Source organism: Protopterus annectens, chromosome 7.part0, assembly GCF_019279795.1.
Source record: "Protopterus annectens isolate FY-2018-M chromosome 7.part0, PAN1.0, whole genome shotgun sequence".
NCBI lineage: Eukaryota > Metazoa > Chordata > Ceratodontiformes > Protopteridae > Protopterus > Protopterus annectens.
Window position 1 is genome coordinate 724,709,340 of NC_056739.1, and position 18,886 is coordinate 724,728,225.

Here is an 18,886-nt window from a genome sequence, read left to right on the forward strand (position 1 = left end):
TTTCTTCCAAAATATTAACTCCTTATACAAAATGGCTGAGCTTAGCTACCACTCCAGGCAGGGTGGGGGTGGGCATTAAATTAACAAGTGAATGATCAGCACAGATGTTACTGAGAAATGCAGTGTTTCATTAATCATGTACATATTTCTACTTAATCCTTACAGTTATTAAGCAGTGGATTTTCAAAGCACACATTGCCATGAAATATTTGTCATATATCCACCTATAACAGTAAATATGTTTTGCTAAATGCAACTTGAACTGGAATGATGTCATTACTTCTTTTCAGTTGTTACATTTTTTCTGTGTGTACAGCTTGACTTTTGAGGGGGAGGTAAAAGAAGAACTAATTCACAATATATTACTTAAAACTGCAAGCAGAATAGGTATAGGCATAGTGGAAAGCAGAAACTAGAATGGAATTTTATCAAAAGGTTGCAGAAATACCAGTCCCCAAAAAGACAACCTATACAGAAATATAGAATTGTAAACATTGTAAGGATGTTATGCAGCCCTTTTTCAACTAGTATTGATGAAGAAGTACTGATAGCACAGATGGATTGGGTACAATGAATGTATGAAAATCTTTGCTTTGCTGTTTTCCTGCTTATTAAATGAAATCATACAGCAAAAGTCAATAGAAATGTGTACAGAAATAAGCACACATATTAAGCAAGTGCAAGAGAGTTCTCAAAAAAAAAGTAAGTGCAAGAATAATGCCAGTGCCCTTGATGAATAGTAAACATAATTATTTCTGAAATACTGTAAAACACACATTTGAGATAGTTAAACAAACATCCTCTGTGTGTTCTGTATTCAGCAGAAGAGGAGATTTCTTATAATAGAGGGCAGGAAAATAAAAAAAAGGCTGACTGAGGGTGCTAGTGAGTATGTAAAAAAACATATGGTTATATATATATATATATATATATATATATATATATATATATACATATATATATATATATATATATATATATATATATATATATATATATACATACATATATATATATATATATGGGTCTACTTCATTTTGTTGAAAACACATTTCACTGAAAGTCAGTTTCCTGCGACCAATTCACTGAAAGCTCACCTCAATGAAACTCGTATCACTGAAACTCATTTAGTTGAAAGTTATATACGGCCTTTTCCCCACCTGCATTGCAATCCTGGAGTTAGTACATAAAGTAAGGGGGGGGGCATAGCCCCCCACATTGGGGTGGGGTGGGGCGTAGCCCTCCATATTTTGTAAATATTTTAAAACATACAGATTGATACTTACAAGTGCAATGAATTAACTCGTTCCAGAAGACAACATATAACCAAACTATGTGGGGGGCTTCACCCCCATATCCCCCAATGTGGGGGCTGTGCCCCCACACCCCCCTTACTATATATACTAACTCCAGGATCAGACTACAATGGGGGAAAAGGCCATATATAACTTTCAACAAAATTAGTTTTAGTGAAATGAGTTTTCAGTGAAGTGGGCTTTCAGTGAACTGGTCCCAGTCATTTGAGTTTCAATGAAATGAGTTTTCAAAGAAATGAAGTAGACCCATATATATATATATATATATATATATATATATATATATATATATATATTCCATTTAAAAATATTATGTATTAAGTGAAGTTTATTTTATTTTTTTTATAACTGCAAATGCATAAGTAATTCATATGCAAAAATAATAAAATAAATAAAGTGCTTCCAGTACACTGTTGCAGCACAATCCATATCAGCCAGAAATTACAAATGTATTACCATTTCTTATGTTACACCAGCATACTTCACTAGTAGCAGTAGACAACAAATATAAAAATATGCCACCACTTGATAGGAGCATACTGATTGTTACCATATTTCCAGAACCATTTCACAAATTTTTCTTTTATATGAATACAGTTGTAATGAAAATATTTAAAGGCTCTTCATAAAATGTCAATTTATTGTCTCCATTTCTTGTTTCTCTGCCTTCCCTATTTGTTTTTCTTATTTTAATCATTCATTCCTTTGCCCTTCTTTATTGTTTTACTCTTTAATTTTTCTGCAAGTCCAGAATCCCTAAAAGCAGCCCAACCAGTTTCCTCCCAGGTCAGGGTATGTTCACTCCCTGCTCATCCAAGTACGTCTTCACAGGGTCGGGGTAGTGGCAACAGTCCTACAGGCACCTTGGCATGTGGCAGCCTGGCAAGCTTCACAGACCATGGGCTTCGGCACCTGGTTGAAGATGTGGTAGAGGAACTAATCCAACTGCTTGCAGGTTGCAAAGCATTAGAACATAAATCAACTGGGAAAAATAGTGGGGATGAAAGAGCATGAAGTTTTAATGACATAGTGCTTAACCTGGTTGAATATGTGGTTTGCGTCCTGCAGACTGTATGCTCTTTTTGAGTGCAACTCTTCTTCTTCAACCACCTACTTCCTATACCCACTAACTTACTTCCTACCCAGACTAAAGCAGATGCCCTATGCTGGCCGTCTAAAAAAACTCCAGCTATACTCTGTGGCATATTGTCTACTCAGAGGTGATCTCTGCTTAACATACAAGGCCATGTCAAACCCTGAGCTGTTGGACATGCTCCACTTAAAGAAATCCCAATCCCTCAGAGCCAAAAGCTCCATGTATTAATAGGACTGTAAGGAAGCAGAATCAACACACTATGTGGTGTGGGAGTTGCAGTCAGTACAGTGCAATATGAGAAGTCGTAGGTGTCACACTGAACAATATTAACAGAACTAAAATAACATTCCAACATGGAAACTGTAACACTAAAAATAGCATATATTTAGCTAAGTGTATGAAGTGTCCAAGTTTCTACATAGGAAAAACAGAGAGGTGTTTCAAAAAAAGAACCTATGATCACCTTTATAACATCAGGTGGAAAGAAAAAAGTAATGCCCTGTACAGACATATAGACAGGTTTGATGAGACACACACTTTTAAATTTGCCATAGTAGAGCAGGTAACTACTGGAACTCGGGGAGGAAATTACAAGGCTATTTTAGGACAAAGGGAAGTGAAATGGCAGCTATTAACAGATCCATCCAGTGAGCCAGGCTTAAATGACCATATAACCATCAAGCCTATATTACAACTTAAGATCTAGTTTTTTAACACTGTATTGTTGTATAAGGTGGATATGGTCAATCGCCTTCTATGAATGAATTGTGGATTTGATCAATTCCAACACAGGTCTCCCTTCATCCATATTTTACTAAAACATTTTTAAAAAACTTTTAAAAAAAAATATTTTAATCAATTTTTTTACAACTCATTTACAATTTTTTACATTTATTTTATTTTATACAGTGTTCAATGGACTAGGGAAGTTGACTTGTATGTAATGATTTTTTCTGTATAGCAATGAATTTTAGTAGAGTATATATGTTTAAATAAATTCACAGAGTATTGGCAATTTTGGCACCAAAATTATGTATTTACGGGCTTTAAGTGCATTATTGACTTGTTCTGATGAAGTCCACAGATGTGTGGATGAAAGCGCTTAACTGAACTGTTTTTTAATTGTTTTTTAATTGTGTTTCAACATTGGAATAAACTGTGTGCTTTTGCACGAGTGGCTCCTGTGGAATCTGTACCTTACAACGTATTAGGTACGTTATAGTTTATTAGTCATTGGTTTACTCTGTTTTTGAAGTTCCATGATAATGTGTTCCATGCCCTTGCAGATCAGGCTCGTCAGACTGATGGAACGGTAGTTCCATCAGTCTGACGAGCCTGATGGAATGGTAGTTCCCGGGATCCAAGGTGGATCCCCCTTGTGGAGTGGGATAACTGTAGCTGTGTGCCACTCAGTGGGAATGAAGCCTGAGGTGAGGCTATGATTAAACATGACACTTAGGTGAGGTGCCAGTTCATTTTGTAGTTCATGTAGTACACTGCCCAGGATGTCATCTGGTCCCATGGATGCTGTATTCTTAGCTTTGGAGAGTATGGTTTCTACCTGTGTGGCCGTGATTACCGGAATTTAACAATCTTTTGGTATTGAGATGGGCCCTTTAGGGGGTGAGAGGGGGGTGAAGTTGGCACTAAATCGATCTGCCAGGATATTGGCAATATCCTTGGGATCAGTATATTTAATGCCATTCTGTTGTAGCTCAGAGCATATCTGAGCATTGCCATTTAAATTCTTGACATAACTATAGAATGCCTTGTGGTTGTCTTTGGAACCTTTGGCAATTTTATTTTCGTAACTAGCTTTGGAGGATTTTATGAGGGATCTCAGCTTCTTACTGAGGTTGGTAAGGGAGTTTTTTTGCATCCTTGGATTTTCCTCTTTTTTGCAACAGTTTCTTTCTTCTGTTGTATAGCTTGTTTATGGCAGGGGACCACCAGATTGGCTTCCTTTTTTTGGAGGGGAGCATCTTCGTTCTATTTGGGATGGCAGGATTCATGCACGAGTGGATGTGCCCATACAGTGCCTTAGTGTAGGATTCAGCAGTCAAACTTTCAGCTCCTGTCTGCATGGGTGTCATGAAGTTTGTCACTTCAGACTTGAGTAGCATGAAGTTGGCTTTGGAGAAGTTTTTTACGGAGGTTTCCTTACTGGGTGGTGGGGGTGGGATGTGGATGTCAAGGGTGATTTGCTTATGGTCAGACCTGACCAATGAGGGGGTGACCACTGGTGTGGAGCATCTATCTCCATGTTGGTAATGACCAGGTCTAGGATATTGGAGCCCCTGGTGGGACAATGGATTAGTTGATCCAGGGCATTGGAATTTATGAATTCCAAGAACCATTGGGAAAAGGTGTTGGTACCCAAGTAATAATTAAAATTTCACATGCTTTTATCCCCACTGTGTTAATCAGTCGATGTATGTTCTGATGAAGCCCCATTTATAGTGGGGATGAAAGTGCATGAAGTTTTAATTACATAGTGCTTAACATTTGTTTGTTTCACATTTGATTGTTGCATTAAAGTTTCTTGTTTTAAACATGAATGTACAGCATGGACCTTTTCGTGTGTGGCTGGTCGATGTTCACTTTTGGACATCCTTTTTGTGGCTCTTAGTACATAACAAATGTTAAGTTATTAAATTCAGCTAGTTTACTCATTTGATGGAAGAAGGCATTTTTAAAAATGCCTTCACATTTACTTATTCAATGCAAATAATCTATGATTACTGAATAAGCATATAGGTGTAGTTGTACAGGTCCACTTCTTTAACTCTAAATGCTGAAATCTTGAATTTCAGTATTTCGAGTCCAGAATGTCAAAAGTGCAGTTTTTCGAAACTGCACTATTTAAAATCTTGGTTTATCGAATCTGTGGTGGATTTACGGTGGTGCTTCATTCAGTGTGTGCTGTCACTTTAAGGGTTGTGAGATGTGGCAGGCAATGTTCATGTCTTTACAGAGATTCAGATAGGTGTTTAAATTTAAAGGTTTTAGTGTTAATGTGTTAATATTTAGTTGTGGGGAGTTGTACAGTAGGTTGGGGTAGGTGGGTGAGAGAGTATGTTTGTGAGTGTGAATGTGGTGATTTTTGTACATGTGTACTGTGTGTTTGTGTGTGTTATTATTGAGTTTACATATGACTGTCTGCAGTGGGAATGTAGGGTTAGCAGGGAAGGTGTGTGTGTTCCTTTTTGTTCGGGTAGGTGCAACCTCAGACTTGGTATATATAAGTGGGGGGTGTGGGGGGTGCAGGGGGGCTTGCCCCCCTGCAGAAACCTATGGTGGTGTTATCCATTTTGTTTTTGTACTGTTTGTCTTGCTTTGGGGGGAGGGTTGTGTATGTCTGTGTGTTTTCTTAGGTTCGATGTTTTGAGTGTTCGTGATTGTGGTGTTCCATTATTTTGAGGGTTCAACATTCTGGACTCGAAATACTGAAATTTGAGATTTCAATATTTTAAGTTAAAGAAGTGGACTCAATGGTGCCTATTGTGGATAATCACTTTGTAAGTGCAAAACTCAGATCTATGACTATCACTTATAGTTCTTTGGCAGAACTACTAGCCTTGTATAATAAATACATCTGTATGGTTTCATTCTCCTGCTGTGCAACATTCTTTGTGTAATTGTAACTGAAAGCTACTTAATATAAGTGTTTTAGTCCAATTATACGACTGCAGATATTTGAAGAATGCACACTTTTGGCTCTAAAAATCTAAACTATCATTTTTATATATTTCCACATTTCTTAAAATATTTTCATACTTTTTTAATTTGTGAAAATATGTTTTCTTACTATCAGGTTTATTTCCATTTATACCTCATTGCCAGTTCCAAATCAGTATGGCATATAAAGAAACCTTGTTTCTGGCAATACAATAAAAAAGAATTGCAGCAAATTAGAAGTGAATATTTTAAGCGCAATTGCATAGCCTATAAGTCTTAAAAACATTGTTTTGAGTTTTGAAAAACTGAACTAGTTTTATCTAGGTATGAGAGTTTATTTTTAAGGTTAAGGGATAACAGCATATAATCCACCAGTGGTCTCTTCTTTACATGCATTTCTTATTCTATTATTTTACCAGTCTAAAAGAAATTTTTGACCTTCAAAGATGCATTTCATACTATGAGGAAAATTATAATAAATTTAAAAATTGTACTGTTTTTTCCAAAGAAAATTACATGAAAAGTGAACTAAGCTGTACTAAATTGATGTATGTTGTTACATAATGATGCAGATGATAAAGTATTTTTTTCTGTGCAACATCAAAGTTTATTGCATTTATCTGTGCAGATGGTCAATTATCTGCATCTAATTTACTTTTAGCAGTATAAGTGATTCTGTCAAATTCACTTACACCACTAGCAGTTCAGAGGATCATCATGTCTGTTTTGTGCAAGATGGCGCACAGTAGGATAAAAGAGTTTGTCTGTTTCTCCAATGCTGCAAAACCTCAGAGTGGGTATATTTAAAGTAGCAGAGGTGTGCGGGGGCCACAGGGGACTTTCCTCCCTGGAAAATATTTTTTTCTTTTTGCGTACCATTACATTTTCATTAAAACAATGGCTTATGCTTTTTTTTCAATGTGTAACAAGGGTAAGGTTGTATTTGATGCAATTTGTTTCCACTATATTGAATAACTGATGTAGTATGAATTGAATATTCAGTGTAGAATCTTCTAAATCTGTGCTGACTTAAGGAAAATGATACAATGGAAATATTTTGGCATTTGAATATAAACCCAACTCTGCTTATTGATTGCGCAATCCTCTGCAGTACAGGTTTAATGCTCTTTGGAAGATTTTACATTTGCTCACATGATGATGATGATGATGATAACTTGTCTGGAATCTCTGAAAGTAAGTATGCAACTGTTAAAAAAAACCTACATTTTCTAAAATTCAAAATACGGCAAAATGAAATCCTTTCAGGGAGTCATAAGAAAAGCTCCAGTTATTTATTGTTTTTCCTGCAGAAGTATCAGTTGCTAGATTTTCTTGCTGGAGGGTATTTGGGAAAATAGCTACTACCTGTGTGGACTATTCAAATTCTGTTTGATCTTCTAAGCCATAAGCAGGGTGCAGTATAGCTATGGGTAATATCTACTTTAAATAATAATGTAAGACATCTCCTTGTTCAAAACTTTTATTTTTGCATTTTGTTGCAAGAATAATTGTTTGCATATTTATGTTTCAAATGCAATGGTTTATTTTTTATTTAAAATGAAGCATTTTATATCTAAATTTTAAATGCTTGTGGGTGATGATTTTTTATTTATTAGCTCAGGAGTATGTATGTTGTATTGATTCTGAAGTCTGGCGTTGAAAGATTAAAGGGGCGATTAAAGTTGCTTAGGATAAATTTTTCTGAGTTGGGACACCATTAGTATTTCTCATCCTGAGTTAATGCTGTTTTGTGGTTTCGTTTTTTATTATATGTATTTATATCAAAAAAGTGTGATCATCCACCCTTTGAAGAGTTATCTCTCAAGTTGTTGCTGCAATTCAGATATTTGAAGTTTAGCTTATTTTAGTGGTAAAAAATAATTTGTTTTCTTAGTTTGCCAATACAGTTTGGCAGGTGTCAACATACCATAAAGACAGTGAAGTTGATGTTGGGAATAGAGAGATATAAGTAATCCTTCCTGGTAAATAGTGTGTGTGTGTGTGTGTGTGTGTGTGTGTGTGTGTGTGTGTGTGTGTGTGTTTGCTGTTAACAGGTACCAGTGGTAGGATTTAGACACATGTTGAAAGTTTGGTTGCATATTGAATATTACTGACATCAGAACAAAAGTTTAAACTTGTGTCTGCTAACTATGACATATTAATTTATGATGGTAGTGGGATCTTGTAAATTTGAATTTTGTAGCCTGTAAATACGTTTAGTCATAAACAGTGTATATATTACATTTACAAATCAAATGTATGGTTGTATATCTTGCACAACAGTTGTTTTATTTTTTTAATGACACACTGAGTAAACATGCAAAAATGAGATCTGTAGAGAATGGAAAATATAAGTATTACAGCTGAGTAAGGAGTCTAACCCAGTAGTATTTCACCTTGTGTGTAGCTGAAACATAGTCTATTAAAACTGGAGACAGTCATGTATTGACTATGTGCAGAACATGCAGCAAAACATCTCAGTCGAACCAGTTTATTTACAAACCCAATTGTAATTAAAAAGAGTAGAGATGGAGAAGAAATGACTTGTGGCTGAATCAGCTGAGACAATGAAATAACCTGAGGTAGAGGAAAGGAAAAAGAAGTGCTTGCATGAGAGGGAGATACTAGCTTTGTCAAAGACATGGGATTAATGGGAGGAAAGATGGTACCTAGATGTCAAGGTCAGTACAAAATTGTTTATTCTGTGTAAAGACAAGGATGACTTTTAATAGTTTGATTTGGACATTGGAAATGGTGTGTAATGACAAGTTTCACATAGGGTAATGGCTGAGGATTTTTACTCATCTACTGTTGAGATAAGGCCATGGATGCTGTATCTAAAGTGTTAAAATATGACTGTCTGGATTATTCTTTACAATTGTTAACTAACTCCTGAAGTTTATAGGAAATGTTATCTGAAAATATATGAAAAACAGACACCAGGGTAAGTGACAATATTGGAGAAATAAGTATTTACTTTCACAGATAAGTGAGTGGATGTCAATTCAGATTTGAAAAGTTAGAGTTTATGATACAGGAGCAATCACTTAGCACTTTCCCTAAAGGCATGAAAATCTGGTTAGCAGATCAGGAGTGTAATGCTACTGGGCAAATGGAGAGAAGTGTGACCTTTGTGTAGTCAGGAGGACAAAAACACATACAAAAGAGGTACCCAACACCAGGCATTTACATAAGGGAACCAGTGGGTGAGCAGTCTAAACCTCTTTGAGCAGGTTGCGTAGGGAATAGGAGAGCTCTGCTGCAGTACATAATGAGGTCTGGGATAAAATGTTTGCACTATAACTGTATGGATCATGTAAAGTCTAAATTTCCACATGGATAGGCTGGGGAACAAGAGCAACATGATGGAGCTAATTAAACTTACGGAGTTTTTCTCCCTAGGACTCCACCGAAAATGGACACTTGTTGACCAGTCAGACTATCCTAGCAAATAAATGAGAAATAAATAAATGATAACAGTAATAATTAAAGTAGCAATGCAGTATACTGCATATACTACAGATCCACAAGAACCTGTATCTTATACTGGTAGAGCATAGAGGAATCATTTTAATAGGGATATTGCATCAAATTTAACTAGTGTTAAGCTTGGAGTTGTTGATGTTTAAAGTGTTTATTTTGTGTTTTTCATTTGACAGTTTACATGTTTGTTTTGTGTTTTTTTACATTGAGACTGACATTTGGGTATATATTTTTTGTAAGCTTGGACTTGCTAAGAAACATTACCTGCCCTGGTGCTCCATTCCAGTTTTATGGGAGAGCAGTTTTTTGGGTGCCATTGGTCAGTGTTTATTTAGAATAGGAAGGTGTCAGTGAAACAATGAGATGATAGTGCTTAATTATATTTCAACATATATTTTACAAGGTAGTGGCTTTAATAACACACATGCCCTGGGTATATATAACTACAGACTTAAACTGTAGAAATCTCTTTATAAAAAACACAATGACAATACAGCAAAGCTTTCAGGCATAAAACCCTTCCTCAGTGCATTACAAACCATCAATGGAAGACATGTTGAATAAATAAGGGACTAACAGTCATGTGACCAGCAGCCCATTAGTCACATGACATACATATATATACCATTAAAATACCTAAGTTTATACATTTAAAACAACATAAATAAATATATTATCTAATAAAAATATTACTATAACTTAGTTTGCTGTAAATGTTTTAAAACTGGTTTTAATGTAACTACATCGTTAAGTCCTGGAAAATGATCTGCTTCTAATCTGACTATCCATTGATACTCCTTTAGTTCAAGTATATTGTTAATGTCCCCACCTCGTGGTGTTTTTTCAACAGTACAGATAACTCTAAAGGAAAAACTGTGTTGATTACCCTGTTCTATTATATGTTTATACAGTGCATTTGTAGTTACTGCTCTTTTTATTTCTGATCTGTGTTCAATGATCCTATCTTTAAGTTTTCTCACAGTTTTTCCTATATAAAATGACGTGCATTGTGAGCAAGTAGCCATGTATACTACTGATGTAGTGTTACAGGTAGCTTTTATATTAAAAGTATAGAGTCTGTTTGTTATTGGATGTTTAAACTGATAGTTGGTACAGTCAGAGATGTCAGGACAGCATGAACAATTAAAGCATTTATAGGTACCTGGTTTCTCAATTTTAGCAATGGGGTTGAAAACCATATCTTTATAACATAATTTTTGTTTAAGAGTGTTTATGTTCCTAAAAGAAAAATAAGGTCTATCTCCTACCACTTTCTTAACATTTACACAGGCCATTAATATTAGCCAGATTTTTGGATGATATTGTTAACTAAATGTGTTTTTGCATTATAGGAAGTGACAAATCTAATTTGTGTATCATTATGCCTAGTTATTGTTGTTAAATTCCCATTAGTATAAATTGGTCTTAATGTAGTATTTCTATCTGCTATAATTCTATTTTTAACTTCTGATAAGAGACTACTACTATAACCACTTATCAGTTCTTGAGACATAGCATCAAGCTGTTTAATGAAATTAGTATCTTCTGTGTTTAGTTTACTAACTCTACTGAATTGTGATGATACTATACTTCGAAACACATGTGGTGCATGCATACTCTGGAAGTGTAAATACCTCCCTGAGTGCACTTCTTTCTGATGTATACTAGTATGTAAACAGTCCTCCTTCTTATACAATAATAAGTCCAGAAAAACAATTTTTTCATAAGAGCTTTCCATTTTAAACTTTAAAAATGTTGTGGTGCTGTTTAAATAATGTAGAAAATCCTGTAATTCATTCTGTGTTCCTTTCCACAACATAAAAGAGATAAGGCAGGCACAGCTCTTAGACCCATTTTAAAAATGTTAGGGAGATAGTGAAGGGAACTCCTAATCCTAAGGGCAGTGGAAGTATGCACACACACACACACACACACACACACACAAACACACATATATATATATATATATATATATATATATATATATATACATACATATATATGTATATATATATATATATATATATATATATATATTTTTTTTTTTTTTTGTATAACTGAGTAGTAAAATAATGAGCTCATAAAAAAGGGTTTAGAGATAGAGAGAGACAGGGAGAGGGAGAGAAAGAAGTGATGCAGCACTGGACAGTGCCACATGGTTTTCTTCAGGCATCTCTTGATATTTTTCAGTCACATGAGCATAAAGCTACAAAAATGGGAGCTTATGCAAAATTACTATTGGTCATGCATTGCAAATGGCAAAAGGGGTACTGCAAAGATAAAATTTATTAAGACAAGAGGTAAAGCCAGAGAGCCCCCCCCCGTATTACAATACCATGTAGACACAAAGACACAATAAACAAACAATAGGAAAAAGATATCTATCAGATCAATCAGATGGCAAAAGAATATCAAATGTTAGATATTCTTATTTAGCTGCAAGTCCTGTGAGACTTAATGCTGTTATGTGACTGTGCTGGATTTTTGGATTCAATTTCTCCATTTATCGTTTGGATGCTTCCATTATTTTTCAAAATTTGTTATTATATTACAATTAGTTTGATTTTAATTTTTGTTTTAGTTTATTTTTTCTTAGAGTTTTAAAAGTCCTTCGCTGAGATTAGATAGAAGAAATCTTTTTTTCCATTCACTTATTCCTTGAGTGAAAAGAATTCTGTCTAGATAATTAATTGGAGGAGCTGAGAAATTGGATTTCTTGTTTAACTGCAGGTCTGTGAGACTGCTGCTGGTATGTGGATTTTGTATTGATTTATCTATTTAAGGTTTTGATACTTATGTTCATTATTTGTTATTATATTACAGTTTATTTTATTTTAACACACAGTTCCAAAGAAAGGAAGAAACACCACCAGCCACAAACCACTGAATTCCAAGTATTTATTCCACTTTACAAACGACAAAGATTTAGCGCTTTCATCCTACAATGTTATGACTTCATCAGTTCTGATGAAGTCCTAACACTATTGGATGAAAGTACTAAACCTTTGTTGTTTGTGAAGTGGAATAAATACTTGGAATTCTTTGGTCTGTGGCCAGTGGTGTTTCTTCTTTTCTTTGGAACTGTGTGTTTTAACTGGGTCTATATTAGAACACTGAACGTTCAAAATTTTGAGTGTTCTAATTTCGAACCCTATGAATCAAAAATTTAAAACATCAAACATGCAGAACAGCAAATTTTTTCTTAGGGAAAAAAATTTGCTGTTCCAAAACACATACACACAACACAAGTACACCAAACAAACAGCAATCCACACACATACACCTAAACTTTTACACCTAACCCTACACTAAACTATACATGCACCACTAACTATCCACTTACCTTAACCCAAACCCTAACCCTAACGTCCGTCACTATCGCACAGTCACCTCACCCGTGCCCTAACCCTAACTCACCTACCCGCCCTAACCATCCCGTCCACACAATCGCACACTTACCTGACCTGCGCCCTAACTCTAACTCACCTAACCCACCCTAACCCTCACGTCCACACAATCGCACACTTACTTGAACGTAACTTGCAACTTTCCACCACAGTGCTGAAAATACTGAAGCAACAGAAACAGACAACCAAATTCTTTCCCTAGGAAAAAATTAGGTTTTCTGTTTCTTCAATATTTTCAACGTTAGCTGAAAATGGGTCGATATTAGAACACTCGAAATTTTGAACGTTCAGTGTTCTAATATAGACCCTTTTAACTTGGTTACTACATTTGGTTGTTTTATTTTAAATTTAGTTTTTTTCTTGTATTTTTAAAGCTTTTTGGCAAAGGTCAATTACAAAAAAAAATCCCTTTCCATTCATGACTGAAAAGGAAGTCAGTCTAGCTAATTTGTGGGAAGAGCATTTATTATCCAGCTGCATTCCTGTTTTGCTATATTATTATTTAGTTGCAAGTGCTCTGAGACTACTGCTGTTGTGTGGCGACTGCACTGGATTTTTCCCACCTACCTGTCCACTTCCTATAGTGGTTTCAAACTTAGTGGATTTTTGAGCTGCCCTTTATTACTGTAAAATTGAGTTTGGAAATTCCTCCCACTCTAATCATATCTGCTCATCCTCCTGGACACTGAAAGATCTAATTAGGAAAGCCCTCCCCTTAGACTTTTAAAGATTGAGTTAGCCTTCTATTTCATATCATCCTACTCACTTAGTGTACACAGCAGTATTCAAAGAATTAATCCCTTTTCCATTTTACTTTTGAAATCTGTAACATCTGAGATTAGGCTACCAATCAATGAAGAGACTAGGAGCTGTTTCTCAGGAATCATCTTGAAAAAGTTCCTTTTGTTTCACTCTCGGTGAGAGAAGGGGCAGAGGGATATTATTGTGTAGCTTAAGAATTGCTTCATAGAAGTTAGATTGGGTTTAATGCTGCTACTTTGCTGGTGAGATGAGGAGCAGAGGAGCATATGTTTCTACTGGTCTCTCATTTCAGTGTGCATGGAACTTCACTGAGAGGTCTGTTTGCAGTTTGGGTGAGCACCGCTTTGGAGTATTTATGCAAAACTGTCTGTCTCTTGTGTCCAGCTACAGTATGTTCTATTCAGTGCATCCACCAAGAGGATAATATAGCAAGTGTACTGAACCCAGAGTTAATACCATTTCTCAAGAAGCAGATTGGGATTAATTCTGATCTTTTGTTTTTGTTGAGAGAAACAGTTACGAGTCATGGATTCATAGCTGCATACAGCTGTTTTGAGACCATCACTATCTCCACTATCAGACATCACCTCCAGTAATCAACTTCAAATCTCATAGGCACTGTTTCTTATTCATATCACATTAGTAAGCACCTGGAACCTTGGATTTGCACTTTCCCATTGTCTCTTTATCCTGCCTTCTACTTGAACAAATTGGCACAGTACATAACAGATACAGTTATTTAATGCTCTTGGAGGCAAAACTCTTAGATGAAGACACTACAGATAGCAAGCAGCTTGTCAGCACAGCACAACACTGCACTAAAGTTAACACTCACAGATCAAATGAAACACATAGACCAACATATGTTGAGACTCTTAAAAATAACCAACTTAAATCACACAGGCCTCCTAAATGTAACCTAAGAAACAGGTACCCTCAGCAACCTCAAAAACACACAACACAAGCAGCACACACAATAAAACAGATATCTCAGAGCCACACTGACTCAGTTCAAAAGCCCATAAGACAATCATCTAGACAATTCAACATCCTAATCATAGGAGATTCCATTGTGAGATGCACTGATATATCACTCAACCAGGCTATGCAAGGAGAGGGTTACAGTCAGTTGCCTATCAGGTGCCAGGATTCACTACATCATGTAGGTACTCAGGTCCTTCCACCAAAAGTAGGCATATGTGACATAGTATATACCTTCCTGGACTATATGAAGAGAGACATGATGGAGATTTTTGAATATGTGTTTGAGGCAGGTATTAGCCTTGCCTTGAGCAGCTTTTTACTTTCACCAAGTATGAGAATACAATACAACTAATGAGTATTGATTTCAGCAATTGGCTTAGCTTCTGGTGTTATTCGAAGGGGAGCCAATATATATCAGCTGGGAAGGAGAAGGTAAACAGCTGCAGAGTGCAAACCATCCCTGGAAAAGCAGTTAGTACTATCACCCCCCCCCCAAGGCTTTGATATATTGGCTAAAAATGTGCTCACCTCTGTAATGCCTTTTTTAGGCAATGTCAGTCCTCAAAAGCTTCCAACATAACAAAATAGTATCTGGATAACATAAAGATTTTCCTGCTCAGTGCAAGGAGCCTTAATAAACTCAACTCCCTACAAGCACTCCTTATGCTAGAAAACAACTTCATCAATATAAACTCTCTAGACCAGTTAGTCCACACCACAAGCATGGGTGATAAAATCATAGACCTGGACTTTATCAAAATGGGGAAAGCTGTGCTCCCTACCAATTGTAACTCCCGCCCTGGACAAAGCAGACAACAAATTAGTCACATTGACCTTAAGACTGAAGCCAGCAGCATCCTCCCATACTTTGGTATTCAGAGATTATGCTAAGGCTAATATATACTGTAAGCATGTGATGACCTGGCTAAATTCAACATTACATTCCAACTCGATGACCCTACTGCTTATGCAAAGTCCTTTTACTGCTAAATTATGAATAGTTGCATAGCTACATCTGCCCCCTCCAAAGTAAATACAGTGTCAATTAAACCTCTGAGATGAAACTCAAGTATAAACAGGCTCTGTAATAAAAGAAAAAAATCATTGCCATGTAACAATAAATATATTTCTCAAGATGCAAAAAAATTCTTGCTAAAAACTTAAGGAACTCCAGACCCTGATCAAATCAACCACATGATAAATTTAGCTCATACTTCAACACCCCTTCCTACAGTCTCAGTTTGGGTCTATATTATGATGTTGAAACATCGTAATATCGAACATCTAAATGATGACCCGTATTCATTGAAACATATTTACGTGAATCGATGAATACTTACAGTGCAAAGAAACACTTGCCCCACAATCGAACATAACTAACTTAACCTAAAACAAACCCACCCATGCCCCCCACACCCCCCCAACTAGATATACCAACTCCGAGATTGCACTACAGTGGAGAAAAGGGCAACACAGTGTAGTTGGCCAATTGCATCTTTGCCCTGGAAGTATTCGTTGAATCGTGTAAATGCATTTCGATGAATACGGGTCAACCATCTTGTGTTCGATATTATGATGTTTCAACGTCAGAATATAGACCCTCTCAGTTTTCCTACCCACTTCTTTACCTCTCCCTCTCAAATCTCCCTTGAACAAATCCTCAGGACACCATCCAAGGCCAAGAGAACTGCTTCTATGAGGCCAGATAACATATATAGATTTCCTATCTAAGACCTTGTTAGGCACTTTCAAACTGGGGAATAGAAATTGGCACATGTCGTGTCATCCTCTTTTCATTTAGCCATATCTCTCAGAAGACTGTCCATGAGTTTGCTCAATATTTTGGGTATGTTCTTCATAAAATGTGTTGGCAAAACATTAAGGATTTCAGTCTGCAAAAGGCAGACAACTTATAACTACACAGAAAAGCTACAAATATTCAAATGAGTCCACTGCCCAATTGCTCACTAGTATGATATAAGGCTCTACAATAATCAAAGGCCAATAAATACTTGCAGCTAATAAGATTTTGTTAGTTTGTCCCTGCTGATCCAGAAACCCCAGAGTACAGCAGGTTAGTGAAAGGTGCCCTCTCAAGAGTGCATTCTTTGGGCAATTTCTCTTAAATTTTTAGGACATATGCCATGTTTTCTTTTTTTTTTCCACAGGATATAACTGCCTAGATCAGGATTTACCTGCTAAATAGAGTGATGGGTGGTAAGATTTATGTGAATTGAGGAGAAAAGTAATGCTTTTGGTTCAACTGAAGAAAAATATTACACATGGGCTACAACTACCCCAGTGTGAAGTATCAGACAGGGAATGTAGAAATCATGGAGTCAGAGTAAAAATGGAACTTCTAGTACTGATACTACCTAGTCTGAAGTATCCAGAAGCAGAGAATGAAGGAATAGAAGCAGAAAACAGAATTTGGGCGATATCCTCATGGGGTTATATTTCATAACCAAAGACATGATAGTTAAACTCTGCGGGGCCTTGGTTAGGTAACATCTTTATGACTGTACTGTTCTGTAGGCCTTATAAGGAGAGAATCATTAGGGTGGTGGAAGAAGTCCAGAGAAAGGCCACGACAATAGTTGATAGGCTGGAGTAGAGTGGATATGATTACAAAATGAAGGAAATGGAGCTATCACTATATACCAGGTGAAATGGGATGGCTATAAGGCAATACAAGGGCATGCTAATCAGTTGTGATGACTTCACCCTGAACGTTTAGGATAGGGGATGAAGGTGAGGGTAATGACAGCATATTTTATTGACCAACTACTCCTATGATCTGCAATATTACTTCTTTACTAAGAGGGTTTTGGAACTACCAGAAAGACTTATGGACAGGGTATCCACAGAGTCATGTAAGAAGACCAGGGACAGATTGAGAAGGGTAAGCGAGACAGGAGGGATGAAGGGGGAATAATAGAAATATAAATACATAAGGGCAGACATGATAATCTTATGTCCACCTGCCCTGACCTTGAAGCAAAAATACTGCCATGTAATACTGTTTTTTTTGCGCTAGATCAGTACAATAATTCAAAACTCTGTATAGCATGCCAAGAATTAAAATAACTAACTTCTTTCAACCATGCCAGCATTAGCTGCTAATGCGTCATTGCAGAACATATACAATATAGGAGTAAACTTAAAATTATATAAAATATTCACACTCAAGCAAGCAAAGTAAAATCTTTCTTTATTTTCTGCACATAGAGCTTTGTCACTATAATGTGTGCATCCCCAAAGGCCTTGACTGTTGAGATTATAGTGACCTTTTGCCTTAATGGTAGTACCTCACAGTTCTTCATGGCCCCCAGAGAAGTGTCTTCAATACCTCACAAATGTTTTTGCCCAAACAACATGGTTTACAAATGAGAAACATTAGCATTTTATCACAATTCCAATTTATTAGTAAAACCTAAACAGCGATTACATTTGGCATTTTTTCTTTAGCTAGTCAACATGAAGACACAGGAACTTATAACAAGAAATGTTATGCTACTTTAACCTTTCACAGTTCATGAAGGGTTTTCAATTAATGCTTCTGCATGTGAGTGGGTGATTCTAAAACTTAATCTCATGCCAGAAATGAGAAGCTCTTGTAAAACACTAACCTTGATGTGAAACTTGCCTTATGGTAGTCCCAGTCACCTGAAACCTGCAAAAACATATTAAAAATACACCTACACAAATATGTACTAATTAAATTAGTACTTAAGGCTGTCTGTTTCAGCAGATAAAATCAAATTTATCATCCAGAATAATGAATGACAGTTTTAGAAACACTACCAATTTAACCATCTCAACACATTACTCAGATTAGTCTTTCTAGTGTGGGTACACGGATAAAGAATTCTGTGACCCTATAGCCATCTGAGGATGTTAAAGATGACTTGTGCCCATAATTAAGTACTAGTGTCAAAAGAAATTCTGAGTGACAGTAGCAGGGAAGATGATGTTTTTTTTTCACTTTATGACCATATAAATATTAACCAATTGGGACTGAGAAGTAAGAAATTAAAAATGCAAGGACTGTGTCTCTAGTTTCAAATCCAGTGCTGGGATTAAAGGAAGTTCCATATCATTCAGCCTTTTCCTGCATATTACACAGAGATATGCACTCCCCAAAAGGCATTTGAGAACAG